The sequence below is a fragment of the Jaculus jaculus genome, chromosome 1 (genome assembly GCF_020740685.1).
Source record: "Jaculus jaculus isolate mJacJac1 chromosome 1, mJacJac1.mat.Y.cur, whole genome shotgun sequence".
NCBI classification, from domain to species: Eukaryota; Metazoa; Chordata; class Mammalia; order Rodentia; family Dipodidae; genus Jaculus; species Jaculus jaculus.
Genome location: NC_059102.1, coordinates 146,756,253 through 146,772,328, shown reverse-complemented (window position 1 = coordinate 146,772,328; position 16,076 = coordinate 146,756,253). Strand labels below are relative to the sequence as shown.

The 16,076-nt window shown below is 45.3% G+C and overlaps 1 protein-coding gene and 1 pseudogene across 1 annotated transcript in view; one reads left to right on the top strand and one right to left on the bottom strand.

Moving 5' to 3' along the window:
- Cfap77 (cilia and flagella associated protein 77) overlaps positions 1-16,076 on the bottom strand; it is a 197,805-nt gene that overhangs the window by 150,357 nt on the left and 31,372 nt on the right. The window lies entirely within an intron of this gene.
- Positions 12,263-12,383, top strand: LOC123458382 (annotated as a pseudogene).

Sequence of the window (16,076 nt, the reverse complement as noted above, 5' to 3'; positions counted from 1 at the left end):
TTGCCTTAAACACAAAATCTTCCTATCTTTATACTCTCAGATGCTGGAATGATTGCCTCAAGGTGGCAAATTTCATATGAAGTGTATTTTATTCCAATTCTCTAAAAAGTTTTGAAAACAAGGGGGTTAAAGTCAATAACCTGAGAAAGTCAGTATTTCACCAGTAGTAACAACTGATTTTTAGCACATCTCACAACTGTAAGCCCTGCCGGAGTTCAGGAGACCACAACCAAGGCCCCCACTCAGCCCTTGCCTTGGCCACCTCTCCTGAACCTGACCTTGGCTCCTCCTGAAGGTGCAACAACCCTTAAACAAGCCACAGGCTTGCCGTGGCATGGATGCGTTGAAAGTGTGCCTGCTTCTTCCTTTCTCTCGCTCTTTACTGGCAGGAATCCAACCCATAATTAGGCAGATTCTCAACGGAGAGAGAGTACTTCCTGCCCAAATGACAAGCTGGGGATTATGCAGATATCTTTCCAGATGTGGCATTTGTCTCCCTGGCAATGCTGCAGGTGGCTGTAGGTTTGCCTGGCTGGAAAGCTCCATCTGAGCACCTTATCCTCACCAATACCTTCTTCCGTTGCATCTGCTATGCCCAGGGCTTCCCCTGGCAAGCCAACTCTCCTCAGCACTGCCAGCTCTCCTGGAGAGCAAGCGGTACGGAAAGGAGGAAGGCTGTTTTTAGAACCCAGTTTGGGGCCACGTGGAGCCTTTTACCCTCCTGGCTGCTCAAAGCTCTCATCTCTGGGGAGTCCCAGCACCTGACCTCCAGGTCTCAGAGACTATCACCTCCCTGGGGCCCAGCACAAAGTTGACAAATGGCTGTTGAATTAGCTGATTGGATAAAATGGGAAAATGGCCCAGAGCAGCCCCTGATTTCAGGCAGCAGGGTGGGTACCAAATGGATGCACTGCAAGCCCAAACGAGTAACTGTCAAGTGCCAGCACTGTTGAAGTGTGTCTAGGAGCTCCATGCATGAAATGAGGAGATCTGTCTGTGAGCTAACGCTCTGCTTTGAGCTTGAGACCACACTGTTTTCCTTCTCAGAAAGAACGCCTAGTACGGCTTGGGTTAACATTGGAAGACTCTTACGTACATACAAATGACAAAACTGACATTGTGACAATGCAATTATCTAAACTGAACACTGCTGCTTCAAGAAGGCACAGTCTACTAAGAAAGTCTATTCCAGTAGCCTATTTTAAATGGGAAGATTTTTTTTTATTTGTGCATATTTGTACACCTTCTGATGAGAAGGCGAGGATGTGCACGTGTATGTGCCATGGTGTGCATGTGGAGGTCAGAGGACAACTCGGTGGTAGGGGGAGTAAGTTCTCTCACCTGTTTAAGACAGAGTCTCTCTTGTTTTACAGCTGGGAGCGTCTAGCTGACCCACAAGCTTCCAGAATCTCCTGAGTCGATCTGCCTCCCGTTGCTGTCGGTGAGTTGGAATTACAGATGTAAGGGTGTGTGTATATGTGTGTGTATGTGTGAGTGTGATTTTGCATCCAACTTTACAGGCGTGCTGGAGATATGAACTCCAGTGGGCAGGTTTGCAAAGCAAGCACCTTTAACCACTGTGCAACTCTCTAGTAAGTGAATAAATTTGCATTTACCTATACAGTGCAGTATCATTTAGCCATTAAAAGGAATAAAGGGCTGGGTATGGTGGTGCACACCTTTAATCCCAGCACTTGGGAGGCAGAGGTAGGAGGATCACTGTGAGTTCAAGGCCACCTTGAGACTAGAGTGAATTCCAGGTTGTTCTGGGCTAGAGTGAGACCTTACCTCAAAATTTTTTTTTTTTATTTGCAAGCAGAAAGAGTGAGAATGAGAAAGAACGGGGGGGGGGGGGATGGGCATGCAAGGGCCTTCTGCCGCTGCAAATGCACTCCAAGTACCTGTACCACTTTGTGCCTCTGGCCTTACGTGGGTAACCAGGGAATGAAACCTAGGCCATCAGGCTTTTGCAAGCAAGCACCATTAACCGCTGAGCCGTCTCTGCAGCTCTAGAAATCAAACAGCCTTTAACATTAGGTCCTTGTGATTTTGGAAAACAATCCAGGGTAAGTTACAACAGCAGAGGGGTTTTTCTTATTGGACAACTGTGGCCAGTTCCAAACCCACCAGGAAACAGCTGCCAGTCTCTCCCAGGATCTCCTAATCTTGGCTTCCCCACTGGCATGCAAACTCCCAAAGGAGGACAGGAGCTTTGCTGCTCTTTCATGTGCTGAAGTTCCTCAATTGGCTCCTGGCACACAGTAGGTGCCAAATAAGTGAATGACTACTCCCAACCGAAGAGTCCCAAGAGTTAGGCATGCTTCTGAGCCAGCCAAGTGCTTCTGTACTTGGACACTGGCTAGGAATTTGAGTTTCCAAAAGGATCCAGGGGTGTGGACCAGCCACTTTGCAGGAGCAAATGCCCATGCATGTGAGATCCCAGCCTTACTTTAAAAACAAACAAAACCCATCGAAGCCTTCTAGTATCTGTCTCCCCATTAAGTCCCTGCTCGCTCTTTCTCCTCCCACGGAAGCAGACTAAGCCCTTCCTTGTTGTTACTCGGAGAAGGATGATTAAGGTAATTGGCAACTTTTTCCCATGATTCCAAGGTAAGCTGTCATTTCAAGGAGAATGTGTCCATTCCAATTCAGAATTCTCAGTTCTCGATGTTTTCGTATGTATGGCAAGAGGAGGGGAGTGAGAGAGAGAGTCTGTGGCCCCCAAAAGAAATAGACTGTTCTGCCTTTGTGTTTCTGAGCATGTAAACTCAGCTCGAATCACAGCTAATAAACAGGTCATCTTGTACTTTCAAAATAAAAACATGCATCGTATTTCAGTGGAGTAGCGGCTGTACATTAAAAACCTGTCAACTTCACTACCATTTCCCTGAACCTTGCATGACAGAAAGATACCTTGTCACTCAGAGTTGAGCCCAGTTTTACTGAAATATCTCCTTGTCTGCGTAAATAATGAGCAGAACTGCATGAAAATACCTAGGCCCACAGCCACCTTTCCCCCCAACTCCCAAAGAAACGGTATGCAAATGACAGTTTGCTTTGAAAGCAAAGGTGGCCTCTCCCACCAGCCCCTCATTGTGTATTTAGAATGCAGAGGGAGGGACAAGAAGCAAGGAGAGAAAGTGCTGGAAACAGTGGCTTTTCTAAGTTTCAAATCAAGGAGGCTGGACTGTCATTCAACTGCTATTTTGGGAACACACACAGGTTGCATCAGAAAGTACCCAATATGGAATGTATTTGTGAAAAACAAATGGCCCAAACCCCAGAAGGTGTTTATGTAAAATAAGGCAACCCACACACCTTCAGGGCCCAAGATATATGCTCAAGAATTACTCTAGGGGCCTAGGGAGATGACTCAGTGGGAAAGAGCGCTTGCCACACAAGCACTGTGGCCTGCGAAAGTCTGATATTGTCCTGAGTTCAATTCCTCAGCATCTATATGAACGGCTGGGTATGGGTCAGGTGTGTCTATTACCCTCTTCCTGTGGGCTGCAAAGAAAGGAGAATGGCTGGGGCTCACTGGTCAGGAAATCTGACTGGAAGCTGCAGCTCCAGGTTCAATGAGACAATGCAAAGAGAACACCCCACGTTTTTGTTTTCTAGCCTCTGTACATGCGTGCATGGGGATGTACATCTACACACACATGTGTGTACAAAAAAATTACCACCAAACACGGGTAGATCTTGAAAAACAATTATTGGAGCCAGGCACATGCATTTAATCCCAACACTCAGGAGGCAGAGGTAGAAGGTTTGCCATGAGACTACATAATGAATTCCAGGTCAGCCTGAGCTACAGTGAAACCCTACCTCAAAAATCCAAAAAGAAAAAAAAAATATTGGGGCTGGAGAGATTGCTCTGTGGTTAAGGTACTTGCCTATAAAGCCCAACAACTTGGGTTCAATTCCCCATACCCACATAAAGGCAGGTGCACAAAGTGGCACATGTATCTGGAGTTTGTTTACAGCAGCTGGAGGCCCTGAAGTGCCCATTCTCTCTGTCTCCTTAACTTTCAAATAAATAAAAATATTTTTTAAAATAAATTTTTGTTGGAGGGCTGGAGAAATGGCTTAGAAGTTAAGGCACTTGCCTGAAAAGCCAAAGGACCCAGGTTCGATTTCCCAGGACCCATGTAAGTCAGATGGACAAGGTGGCATCTGGAGCTCATTTGTAGTGGCTGGAGGTCCTGCCATGCCCATTCTCTCTCTCTATCTGCCTCTCTCTCTCCTTCTTTCTCTCTGTCAAATAAGTAAATTAATCAAATATTTTAATTTTAAAAAATTGTTGTTGAAACCAAGCATGGTGGTGCACACCTTTAATCCCAGCACTCAGGAGCCAGAGGTAGGAGGATCACCATGAGTTCAAGGCCAGCCTGAGACTACCTAGTGAATTACAGGTCAGCCTGGACTAGAGTGAGACCTAACCTTGAAAACACAAAACAAATTATTGTTGGGCTGGGCGTGGTGGCACGTACTTTTAATCCCAGCACTTGGGAGGCAGAGGCAGAAGGATTTCTGTGAGCCTGAGGCCACCCTGAGACTACATAGTGAATTCCAGGTTAGCCTAGGCTACAGCAAGATCCTACCTCAAAAAAAAAAAAAGAAAGAAAGAAATTATTGTTGGGGCTGGAAAGATGGCTTAGCAATTAAGGTGCTTCTCTGTGAAGCCTAAGGACCCATGTTTGACTCTGCAGATCCCACATAAGCCAGACATACAAGGTGATGTAAGAGCACAAAGTTGTACATGTGTTCAACGTGGTGCACACGTCTGGAATTCGATTACAGCAGCTAGAGGCCCTGGCGCATCAATTCTCTCTCTTTCTCTCTTACTTGCTTGCTCACTCACTCATAAAAATAAAAAAATAGAAAGTGTGGGGGTGGGTAGGGAGGGAATTACCATGGGATATTTTTTTATAATCATGGAAAATGTTAACAAAAATTTAAAAATTAAAAAAATTTAAAAATAAGTTATTGTTGAGTTGGGCATGGTGGCACATGCCTATCCTACCACTCAGAAGGCAGAGGTAGGAGGATCACTGTGAGTTTGAGGCCACCCCGAGACTACATAGTGAATTCCAGGTCAGCCTGCGCTAGAGCAAGACCCTACCTTGAAAAAAAAAAAAATTGTTGTGTGGGTGTAAGTCTATAATGTGTGGAGAAAATATGACAAAGCAGAGGCTGATATCATATTTTCCACAAAAGCTGAGAGTTAGCAGTAAGAGTGAGTTAGCTAACATTGAAAAGGAAGAATTGGAGCTGGAGAGATAGCTTAGCTAAGACATTTGCCTACAAAACCAAAAGATCCCAGTTCGATTCTCCAGGACCCATGTGAGCCAGATACACACAGGGGTGCATGTATCTGGAGTTCATTTGCAGTGACTAGAGGCCCTGGTGTGCCCATTTTTTCTCTCTCCCTCTCCCTCTTTTCCTCTCTCAAATAAATAAATAATAATAATTTAAAAAAGAAAAGAGGTGAAGCCCAGCATGGTGGCACATGCCTTTAATCCTAACACTTGGGAGGCAGAGTTAGGAGGATCACTGTGTGTTCAAGGCCACTCTGAGACTACATAGTGAATTCCAGGTCAGCCTCAGCTAGAGTGAGACTACCTCAAAAAAAAAAAAAAATGAAGAAGCAACGAGAAAGGAAGAAAGAAAGAAAGAAAGAAAGAAAGAAAGAAAGAAAGAAAGAAAGAAAGAAGGAAAGAAAGGAAAGAAAGAAGTGAGGGAGTTAGGCTGTAATACCCCAAAGCTCACCCTCAGCAACACACCTTTGAAAAGCTCTACCAGCTGGGGATTGTGAGGCTTAATCATAAACACATGAGGCTATAGGAAACAACTTACATTCAAACTACTAGAGCAAGTTAGCACTGATTATGACATGATGCTGTCATTGATGATGAAGATAATGAACTTGGTATTGATGATGTCTATGGTGTTGAAGGTGATGTCAGTGATGATAAAATGGTGTCCATGGTTATGGTGTTGAAGGTGATGTTTTCATTGATGATGAAATGGTGTCGATGGTTACAATGTTGAAGGTGATGTTGTCAGTGATGATGAAGTGGTGTCGATGGTTACAATGTTGAAGGTGATGTTGACATTGATGATGAAAACAATGAAGTTGGTGTTGATGGTTATGGTGTTGAAGGTGATGCTGGCATTGATGAAGATGATGCTGTTGTGATTATATATTGATGGAGAGATGTGTTGATGTTGATTATGGTACTGACATTGATGATGATGATAGTGATGTTCTTCAACCCTCCCCAAGTAATTGTCTAGATCACTGTACTATAGGATCAAAGAGTAAGAGAGATGTTGTTGCAGTCAGGTTGACATTTCTGGAAGAAAACACCCAACCAAGAGCAGCTTGTGAGGAAAAAAAGGTTTATTTTGGCTTACAGACTTAAGGGGAAGCTCCATGATGGCAGGGGGAAATGATGGCATGAGGAGAGGGTGGACATTACCTCCTGACCAACGTCAGACGGACAACAGCAACAGAAGAGTGCACCAAACACTGGCAAGAGGAAACTTGCCACAAGCCTGCCCCCAACAATACACTGCCTCCAGGAGGCTTTAACTACCAAATTGCCATCAGCTTGGGACCTAGCATTCAGAACACCTAAGTTTATGGGAGACACTTGAATCAAACCACCACAGATGCCAACTCTGGACATGTAGATTAAACCACCGTACCCAGAGTTAAGTTGAAACCCTAACAGTAACTGATTTATCTGAGCATGAAGCAGAGAGACTGACTTGGACCACACAGACCTTCATCTCAGCCCAGAGTTCATGGGTGGGAGGGCAGAGAAAGATGCTTCAGCTGCCTGAGTTGGCTTAGTCACTGAACTTCCTGGAGGAGGGGCAGGAAGCAGGGATGTCTGGTCTTGCATGCCCCTGCCAAGGAAGCCCTTGCTGGCTTAGAAGTTCTTATCCACATGCTCCCAAGTCATAAGGTCCTGATCTTTGGGATCCAAGGCAGGCACAATACAAAGTGAGACATCACATTCAACTCCTTTCTAAACCTTTATTTAAAAATATCTGGAGGAGGGGCTTGGAGGGATTGCTTAGTGGTTAGGTCACTTGCCTGTAAAGCCAAAGGACCCAGGTTCAATTCACCAGGACCCACATAAGCCAGATGCACAAGAAGGCACACACATCTGGGGTTTGTTTGCAGGGCCCAAAGGCCCTGGTGTACCCATTCTCTCTCTCTCTCTCTCAAATAAATGAAAATATTTTTTAAGAGGTAATATCAGGGCTGGAGAGATGGCTTAGCAGTTAAGAGCTTGCCTGTGAAGCCTAAGGACCCCAGTTCAAGGCTCAATTTTCCCAGGACCCACGTTAGCCAGATGCACAAGGGGGCGGACGTGTCTGGAGTTTGTTTGCAGTGGCTGGAGGCCCTGGCACGCCCATATTCATATTCTCTCTCTCTCTCTCTCCCTCCCTCTCTCTCTCTCTCTCTGCCTCTTTCTCTCTCAGTCTGTCACTCTTAAATAAATAAAAATAACCAAAAAAAAATTTTTTTAAAAAAAGGGAATATCAGAGGATATCAGATGACTCAGCTGTTAAAGGCACTTGTTTGCAAAGCCTGCCAGCCTGGGTTTGATTCCCCAGTACCCATGTAAATCCAGACGCACAAAATGGCACATGTGTATGGAGTTTATTAGCAGGGGCAGGACACCCTGGTATGCCCATTCTTTCTCTCTCTTCTCTCTCAGTATGCTTTCAAATAAAGAAATGTTAAAAAAAAAAAAACAAAAAGAATGTCAGTCCTGGTACAATAGTGACATGACTGCTATGGAAGTAGCCAACTGTTCTCTGATTGAACGGGAGACCTGTTCCATGGGAAGGAATTCATACTTGTACCGAGAAAACCTAGTCAAAAGCCTAGGCTGGGGAGGTCAGAGGCCCTGGGAGGAAGCTACTACTGTGGTTTGGCTTAATGGATATATTGTACTCATGAAATTGTCCCATAAATATGCTTATGTCCATAGATTAGTGCTATTCTTACTTGGTCAGAAAATTTTCTTTGGGGGCTGGAGAGATGGCTTAGCAGTTAAGGAGTTTGCCAGCAAAGCCAAAGGACCTTCGCTCAAGTCTCCAGGACCCATGTGAGCTAGATGCACAAGGTGGCGCATGCGTCTGGAGTTTGTTTGCAGTGGCTAGAGCCCTGGTGAGCCCATTCTCTTTCTCTCCCTCTCTCTCTCTCTCTCTTTCTCTCTCTCTCTCACTGTCAAATAAATAAAAGAAAAGAAGAAGAAAATTTTCTTTTGGCAGTTGGCATTGACTATTGCAGAAACTCAAAACTCATCAAAGTATTGATGATAAGTTACTGCTGAGTATTCAGCACTAAAAGTGACATCTCTATCACATCTTCCAAGGCCCAGCAATGTTTAGAAGAAGTGACAGAATGAATGTAAGTGCCAAAGGGTATGGAGGAATGCTTTGCATCTTTGGGATACAAAATGGCCATTGCATTCAAGACCTCACAGTGGCTGTCATTACCTGTACAAGACATGCACAATATTGGGCCCATCAACATGGCATAATGGTTAATGGGGGAGGACAAAAAAATGAAATATCAAAATAGAACACAACTGGTTAGGGTTGGGCATGGTGGCGCAGACCTCTAATCCTAGCACTCAGGAGGCCAAGGTAGGAGGATCACCATGAGTTCAAGGCCAGCCTGAAACTACATAGTAAATTCCAGGTCAGCCTGAGCCAGAGTGAAACTCTACCTTGGGGAAAAAAAAAAAAAAAAAAAAAAAAGAGGGCTGGAGAGATGGCTTAATGTTAAGGAACCAGCAAAGCCAAAGGACCCAGGTTCAATTCTCCAGGACCCATGTCAGCAAGATGCACGTGGTGACACATGCATCTGGAGCTCATTTTTGTGCCCATTCTCTCTCTCTCTCCCTCTTCCTCTCTGTCTCTCTTTGTCTCTCACTCTCAAGTAAACAAATAAAATAAAATTTAAAAACAAAAAAAGAATAGGACTAGCTAGAAAGAAGTTTCAGTAGAAGAGGTGGGGCAAAAGAAGATATGGGAGGGAATTATGACCAAATTCATTATGTACATATATGAAAATTGCCAATTAAAAAAACAGGGCTAAGCCGGGCGTGGTGGCGCTCGCCTTTAATCCCAGCACTCGGGAGGCAGAGGTAGGAGGACTGCCATGAGTTCAAGGCCACCCTGAGATGACAGAGTTAATTCCAGGTCAGCCTGGACCAGAGTGAGACCCTACCTCAAAAAACAAAACAAAACAAAACAAAACAAAAAAAAACAGGGCTAGGGCTGGAGAGATGGCTTAGCAGTTAGGCGCTTGCCTGTGAAGCCTAAGGACCTCGGTTCCCCAGGTCCCACGTTAGCCAGATGCACAAGGGGGCGCACGCGTCTGGAGTTCGTTTGCAGAGGCTGGAAGCCCTGGCGCGCCCATTCTCTCTCTCCCTCTATCTGTCTTTCTCTCTGTGTCTGTCGCTCTCAAATAAATAAATTAATTAATTAAAAAAAAAAACAGGGCTAGAGAGATTGCTTAGTGGCTAAGGCGCTTGCCTGCCAAGCCGAAGGACCCACGTTCGATTCCCCAGTACCCATGTAAGCCAGACGCTCTAGGTGGCATGCATCTGGAGTTTGTTGGCAGTAGCAGGAGCCCTGACACGCCCACTCTCTCTCTTTCTCTATCTGCCTCTCTCTCAAATAAATAAATAAAATGCTTTTTAAAAATCCAAGCTGGAGGGGCTGGAGAGATGGCTTAGCGGTTAAGTGCTTGCCTGTGAAGCCTAAGGACCCCGGTTAGAGGCTCGATTCTCCAGGACCCACATTAGCCAGATGCACAAGGGGGCACACGCGTCTGGAGTTCGTTTGCAGTGGCTGGAGGCCCTGGCACGCCCATTCTCTCTCTCTCTGCCTCTTTCTCTCTCTCTCTCTCTGTCCATCGCTTTCAAATAAATAAAAATAAACAAAAAAAAATTTTTTTTAAATCCAATCTGGAGTCTGAAGAGATGGCTTAGAGGTTAAGGCATTTGCCTGCAAAGCCAAAGGACCCGGGTTCAATTCCCCAGGACCCATATAAGCCAGATGCACAGAAGGGTTCATGAGTCTGGAGTTCTGTTGCAGTGGCTGGAGGCCCTGATACACCCATTCTCTCTCTCTCTTTCTTGAATAAATAAAACTTAAAAAAAAAAATCCAAGCTGGGCGTGGAGCTGCCCGCCTTAAATCCCAGTATTCAGGAGGCAGAGGTTGGAGGGTTGCCTTGAGTTCAAGGCCACCCTGAGACTGAATTCCAGGTCAGCCTGGGCTAGTGCAAGACACTACCTACCTCAGGAAAAAAGAAGAAGAAGGAGGAGGAGGAGAAGGAGAAAGAGAGAGAAAGAAAGAAACTAAGAAAGAATTTGGAGCTGGGGAAAAGATTCAGTGGTTGAAGATATTTGCTTCATAAATCTGTTCACCAGAGTCCATGCCCACATAAACCAAAATATTACATCTATAATCCCAACACAACTATGGCAATAGGAGATGGAGTCAGGAGAATCACAAAGATCACAGGCCAGTTAGACTGTGTTCCCAGCTGCAAAACCCACACACACATACACTATATATCATACCTTCCATGCCCCCAAAATACAGGAGAACTGGCAGTCCTCTTGTCCCTGAAAATTGTGTGTATCACAATGACTACATTCTTCTAAAATATGTGCATTTAAGATTCAAGTGAAGTCAATAGTGTATAAAGCTAGCTCACCAGAATCAATCAGCAAGCTTTCAAGAGTTTTGCAAGCCAATTATTAAGTGGACACCGTTGTGACTGTGGGGCATGGCTCAGTGGGTGAAGTGTGAATCCCCAGTACCCACATAAAAGCTGGGTATATCAGCAGATACCCATAATCCCAGCACTGGGGAGGCAGAAACAGAGATCACTGGCTAGCTAATCTATAGAAATTTAGCCTCCAGGTTCAGTGAAAGATGTTAGCTCAAAAGAAAATAAGATGGGGGGCGGGGAGCGGCTGGAGAGATGGCTTAGTCCAAACCAGACACAGTTCATAGGAGGAAGAGGGTTATTTCAGCTTACAGATCCTGGGCAGGAGGAGTTCATCTAGGATAGAAGAAGCTGGCTCCCATTCATAAATCCAAGGAGAGAGAGAGAGAGAGAAACTACCACCAGCCAGCAAACACCAAAAAAAGCAGCAAACACAAAACAAGCACTAAGCAGGGACCCCGCCAGCGCTCAAACCTCTCTGCACACATTTGGGCTGGACCCCAGGACCCAGCTCCAGTGATACTCTAGCAGAAAATAGCAATAAAAGAAAAACTTGTGCTGGGTAACAGAGCCCCCCAATGAGCCAGAAGTTACCCACAAAGAGCAGAGATAAGTCCTGGTTGCCCTTGAGCCACCTACAGGGAGAGACCAGAGAACAGAGAGATAAGCTCCCATTTGCCCACAGACCTTCACAGGGGGGAACCAAGGAGCATAGAGATAAGTAAGTTGCCTACCTGAGCTGTGAGTTACTGATAGTTTTGGGCTGACTGGAACGGAAATTACAAGACATTTAAACTATGCACCTGCCCACTCACACCATGTATGCTTCTGCAATCTTGTTTGCTTATACAAAGAAAGCTATAAAAAGTGTCTCTTGCCTAAACTTGGACCTGACGCCATTACAGAGTGATCTATTCTTCTAGCATGAATAAATCCTCCTCTCCTCTGTCCAAATGGCTCTGAGTCTCATTCAGGAAATTCCCACAATAATACCTAGGTAGTTAGAGACCCAAGTTACAAGCTTTAATAAAACGCTTGAGTCTGTAGGGGGACACACTTTCAAACTACCACAGTGGTTAAATGTGTTTGCTTGCAAGGCCTTCCAACCATGGTTCAATTCCCCCGTACCCGTGTAAAATTAAACATACAAAGTGATGCATGTGCTCGGATTTCATTTGCAGCAGCAAGAGGCCCTGATGGTCTCTTTCTCCCTCACGCTTGAATAAAACATTCCTTTAAAACCATAAGACAGAGCAAGGCATGGTGGCGCACACCTCTAATCCCAGCACTCGGGAGGCAGAGGTAGGAGGATCACCATGAGTTTGAGGACACTGAGACTGCATAGTGAGTTCCAGGTCAGCCTGGGCTAGAGTGAGACCCTACCTCAGATAGATAGATAGATAGATAGATAGATAGATAGATAGATAGATAGATAGATAGATAGTAGATAGATAGATAGATAGATACATAGATAGATAGATATCAGTCCCTGTATTCAAAAGTGATGGTGGGTTGCCTGTGCCCTGGTCCTTCAGAGGATGATGAAAGCCTTTCCCCGTGTTTAGAAGGTCCACTCTCATCCTTGCCAGACCCTGGTGCTTTCGTTCTCTCTTCTCAGCAGCCTTGCTGCCGGGTGCCATGCTCACTGAGTGCCTTCTGCCTGGTGCTGGACAGTGTCCCTGGAGGATTACGGGAGGGAGGTGGAAGCAGGAGTTTGCCTCTGTGCTTTTTTAAAAAATGCATTTTATTTATTTATTTATTTAAGAGAGAGACCAGCCACTGCAAACGAACTCCAGACACATGCACCTCCTTGTGCGTCTGGCTTACATGGGTCCTGGAGAATCAAACCAGGATCTTTTGGTTCTGCAGACAAACACCTTAACCACTAAGCCACCTCTCCAGCCCTGCTTCTGTGGTTTTTGGGGTGCTAGTTTTGCAACCACATTAAAGATCTTCCTATATATATATATAATATATATATATATAATATATATATGTATATATATGACAGACATAGAAGATAAGCCATGTGACCACTGAGGCACAGATAGGAATGATGTGGTCTTATTCAAAATACATCTGAGAAACCAGAAGCTGGAAGAGGCAAGACGGACCCTCCTCTAGAGCCTAGGAATGGAACGTGGCTCTAGTAAAATCTCAAAATCAGTCTCCTGTCCTCCTAGACTGTGACAGAATAATACACCCCTATAGCTTCAGGGTTCCATGTTTTATAATGATTTGTTATGACAGTGGCAGGAAATGAATCCACCTACCAATTTCAGAGCCTAATTCACTTTCCTCCCCTGGGTTCTCCCTGGGAGAAGCACCTGTTTCTGGTCTCAGTATGCCTGTGACACAAATTCCCTCTGTTGGGGTTTGAATGAGAAATGTTCCTGTAGGCTCACGTGCTTGAGTACGTGGTCTGCAACGGAGAGGCTCTGTTTCGGCAAGTTTTAGAGCCTTAAGAGGTAGAGCCTTGCTGGAGGAAGTGAGTCGCTGGGGGTGGGCCTTGAGGTTTGATAGCAGCTCAGCCCCACTTCCTGAAAGCACTCTGCTTCTAGCGGCAGGCCCAACATTAACAGCTGCCACAGCTCCTGCCACCATGCCTTCCCATCAGGATGGGCCATATCTCCTAGAACCAAAAACCAAAAGAAACCCTTTCACACTGGGTCAGCCAACTGCCTGTGGCTCAGATAAAATACCTGATAAGAATTCGTTTAGCTGGGCGTGGTAGCGCACACCTTTAATCCCAGCACTTGGAAAGCAGAGGTAGGAGGATCGCCGTGAGTTCGAGGCCACCCTGAGACTACATAGTGAATTCCAGGTGAGCCTGGGCTAGAGTGAGACCCTACCTAGAAAAAAAAAAAAAAAAGTCAGTTTAAGGGAGGGTTTCTTGCAGTTTACAGTTCCAGGTCACAGTCCATCATGGTGGGGAAGGCATGGAGCCAAGATTTGAGGCCACTGCTCCCATTCAGCACAGTGAGGAAGCAGAGAGCTATGAATGTGGGTGCTCAGCAGCTCTCTCCTTTAAAAAAAATAAATTGTTGAGGCCAGGCGTGATGGCACACGCCATTATTCCCAGCACTCAGGAGGCAGAGGTATTGCCGTGAGTTTGAGGCCACCCTGAGACTCCATAGTGAATTCCAGGTCAGCCTGAGCTAGAGTGAAACCCTACCTCATAAAAACAAAAGTCATTTTTAATTGTTTTAATCTTTTTAGAATTATTTTATTTTATTTATGAAAGAGAGAGAGAATGGGCGTGCCAGGGCATCTAGGCACTGCAAACGAACTCTGGATACATGCATCACCATGTAAATCTGGTTTATGTGGGTTCTGGGGATTTGAAACTAGGTCTTTAAGTTTCTCAGGCAAGCACCTTAACCACTAATCCATCTCTCCAGCCCCCTCTCCTTTTTATACAGTCCAGGACCTGGAATGATGCTGCCCACAATGAAGGCCTTCACACCTCAGTTAACCTAATCAAGATAATCCCAAACAGATTTGGATAGAGGATAATCTAATCCACATAATCACTCACAGGTGATTCGCGGTCCTGTCAAGTTGACAGTCAATACACACCACCACACTCCCCTAAATTGCTTCTTGTCAGGTATTTGGTCATAGCAACAAGACAAATAACAATAAACCCTACAACATCAGAACACCCCAACTCAATGGTGGAGGACGCTGGTGCCTTCACAGGACTAAAGGAAGAGGCTATGCTGGACTCCACTACATACAATATTAAGGGGCCAGGGAGATGGCTCCATAAATAAAGATCTTGCTGCAAAACCTGAGTACTGAGTTCAGAACACCAGCACCCATGTCAAAAATGACCCTATAGGGCTAGAGAGATGACTTAGTGGTTAAGGCACTTGCCTGCAAAGCCAAAGGACCCAGGTTCAATTCCCTAGAACCCATGTAAGCCAGCTGCACAAGGTGGTACATGCATCTGGAGTTCTTTTGCAGTGGCCCTGGCACACCCATTCTAATTCTCTCTCCCTCAAAGAAAGAAATAAAAATAAAACATTTTTAAAGTGACATCTATGGGCAAGAAGGGAGGCAAAGACAGGAAAATCCACTGGAGGCTCTGGGGCCAGCTATCCTGCTGAAAAAAAATCAACAGTGAGGGTTGGAGAGATGGTTCAGTGGTTAAGGCACTTACCTGCATAGCTAAATGACCTAGGTTTGATTCCCCAGTACCCACATAAAGCCAGATGCACAAAGTGGCTCATGCATCTGGAGTTTGTTTTCAGTAGCTAAAGGCCCTGGACCATCCATTCTCTCATATCTCTCTCTCTCTCTCTCTCTCTCTCTCTCTCTCTCTCTCTCTCTGTTTGAAAATAAATAACTAATCAAGCTAGGGACTGGAAAGGTGGCTTAGCAGTTAAAGCACTTACCTGCAAAGCCAAAGGACCCAGGTTCAATTTCCAAGGACCCACATAAGCCAGATGCATAAGGTGATACATGCGTCTGGAGTTCCTTTGCAGTGGCTGGAGGCCCTAGTGCACCCATTCTCTCTGTCCCTCCTCCTCCTCCTCTTCCTCCTCCTCTTCCTCCTCCTCCTCCTCCTTCTTCTTCTTCACTCTCTTTCTCTCTCTGCCTCTTTTTCAAATAAACAAAAATATTTTTTAAAACATCAAGCTAGGTGTGGTGGAGCATGACTTTAATCCAAGCACTCTAGAGGCAGAGGTAGGAAGATCATTGTGAGTTTGAGGCCAGCCTGAGACTACATAGTGAATCCCAGGTTAGCCTGGGCTAGAGTGAGATTCTACCTCGAAAAAGCAGCAAAAAAAATCAACAGTGAACAACATGGGGCCCTGTCTCAATGGAGGCAGAAAGGTAAGGACCAACACCTGAAAGTTAGCTGCCCTCTGACTGCCAGACATGTGCCCCGGAATGCAAGGGTCTTCACCACACACACAAAAGATGGCAGAACCAAGTAAGACCGATCCTCCCATCTCAGCATCCACCCACCTTTTGGTATCAACAGGCATCTTCAACTTGACTACTGCCAGGACCTTCACAAGCAACGGGGCTTCTTGGTTTGGGGAAGGACATGCTCTGAAAAGGGAACAAGACTGCTTTCTTTCCCTGTCACTCAAAAGGAACACAGGCTCTACCCAGAATTCCTAGGACTGTTGTTATTGACTGCTGTGACACAATCTCAGATTATCCACGGTGTGCACGCTCAGCAATGGCTCATGCTATGCTGAGCCGTGATGAACAAGGAAAGGGCTTCCAATGAATTCTTAAAATTCTTTCTTTCAGAACTCTAAAACAGAAGTTACCACATTAAGT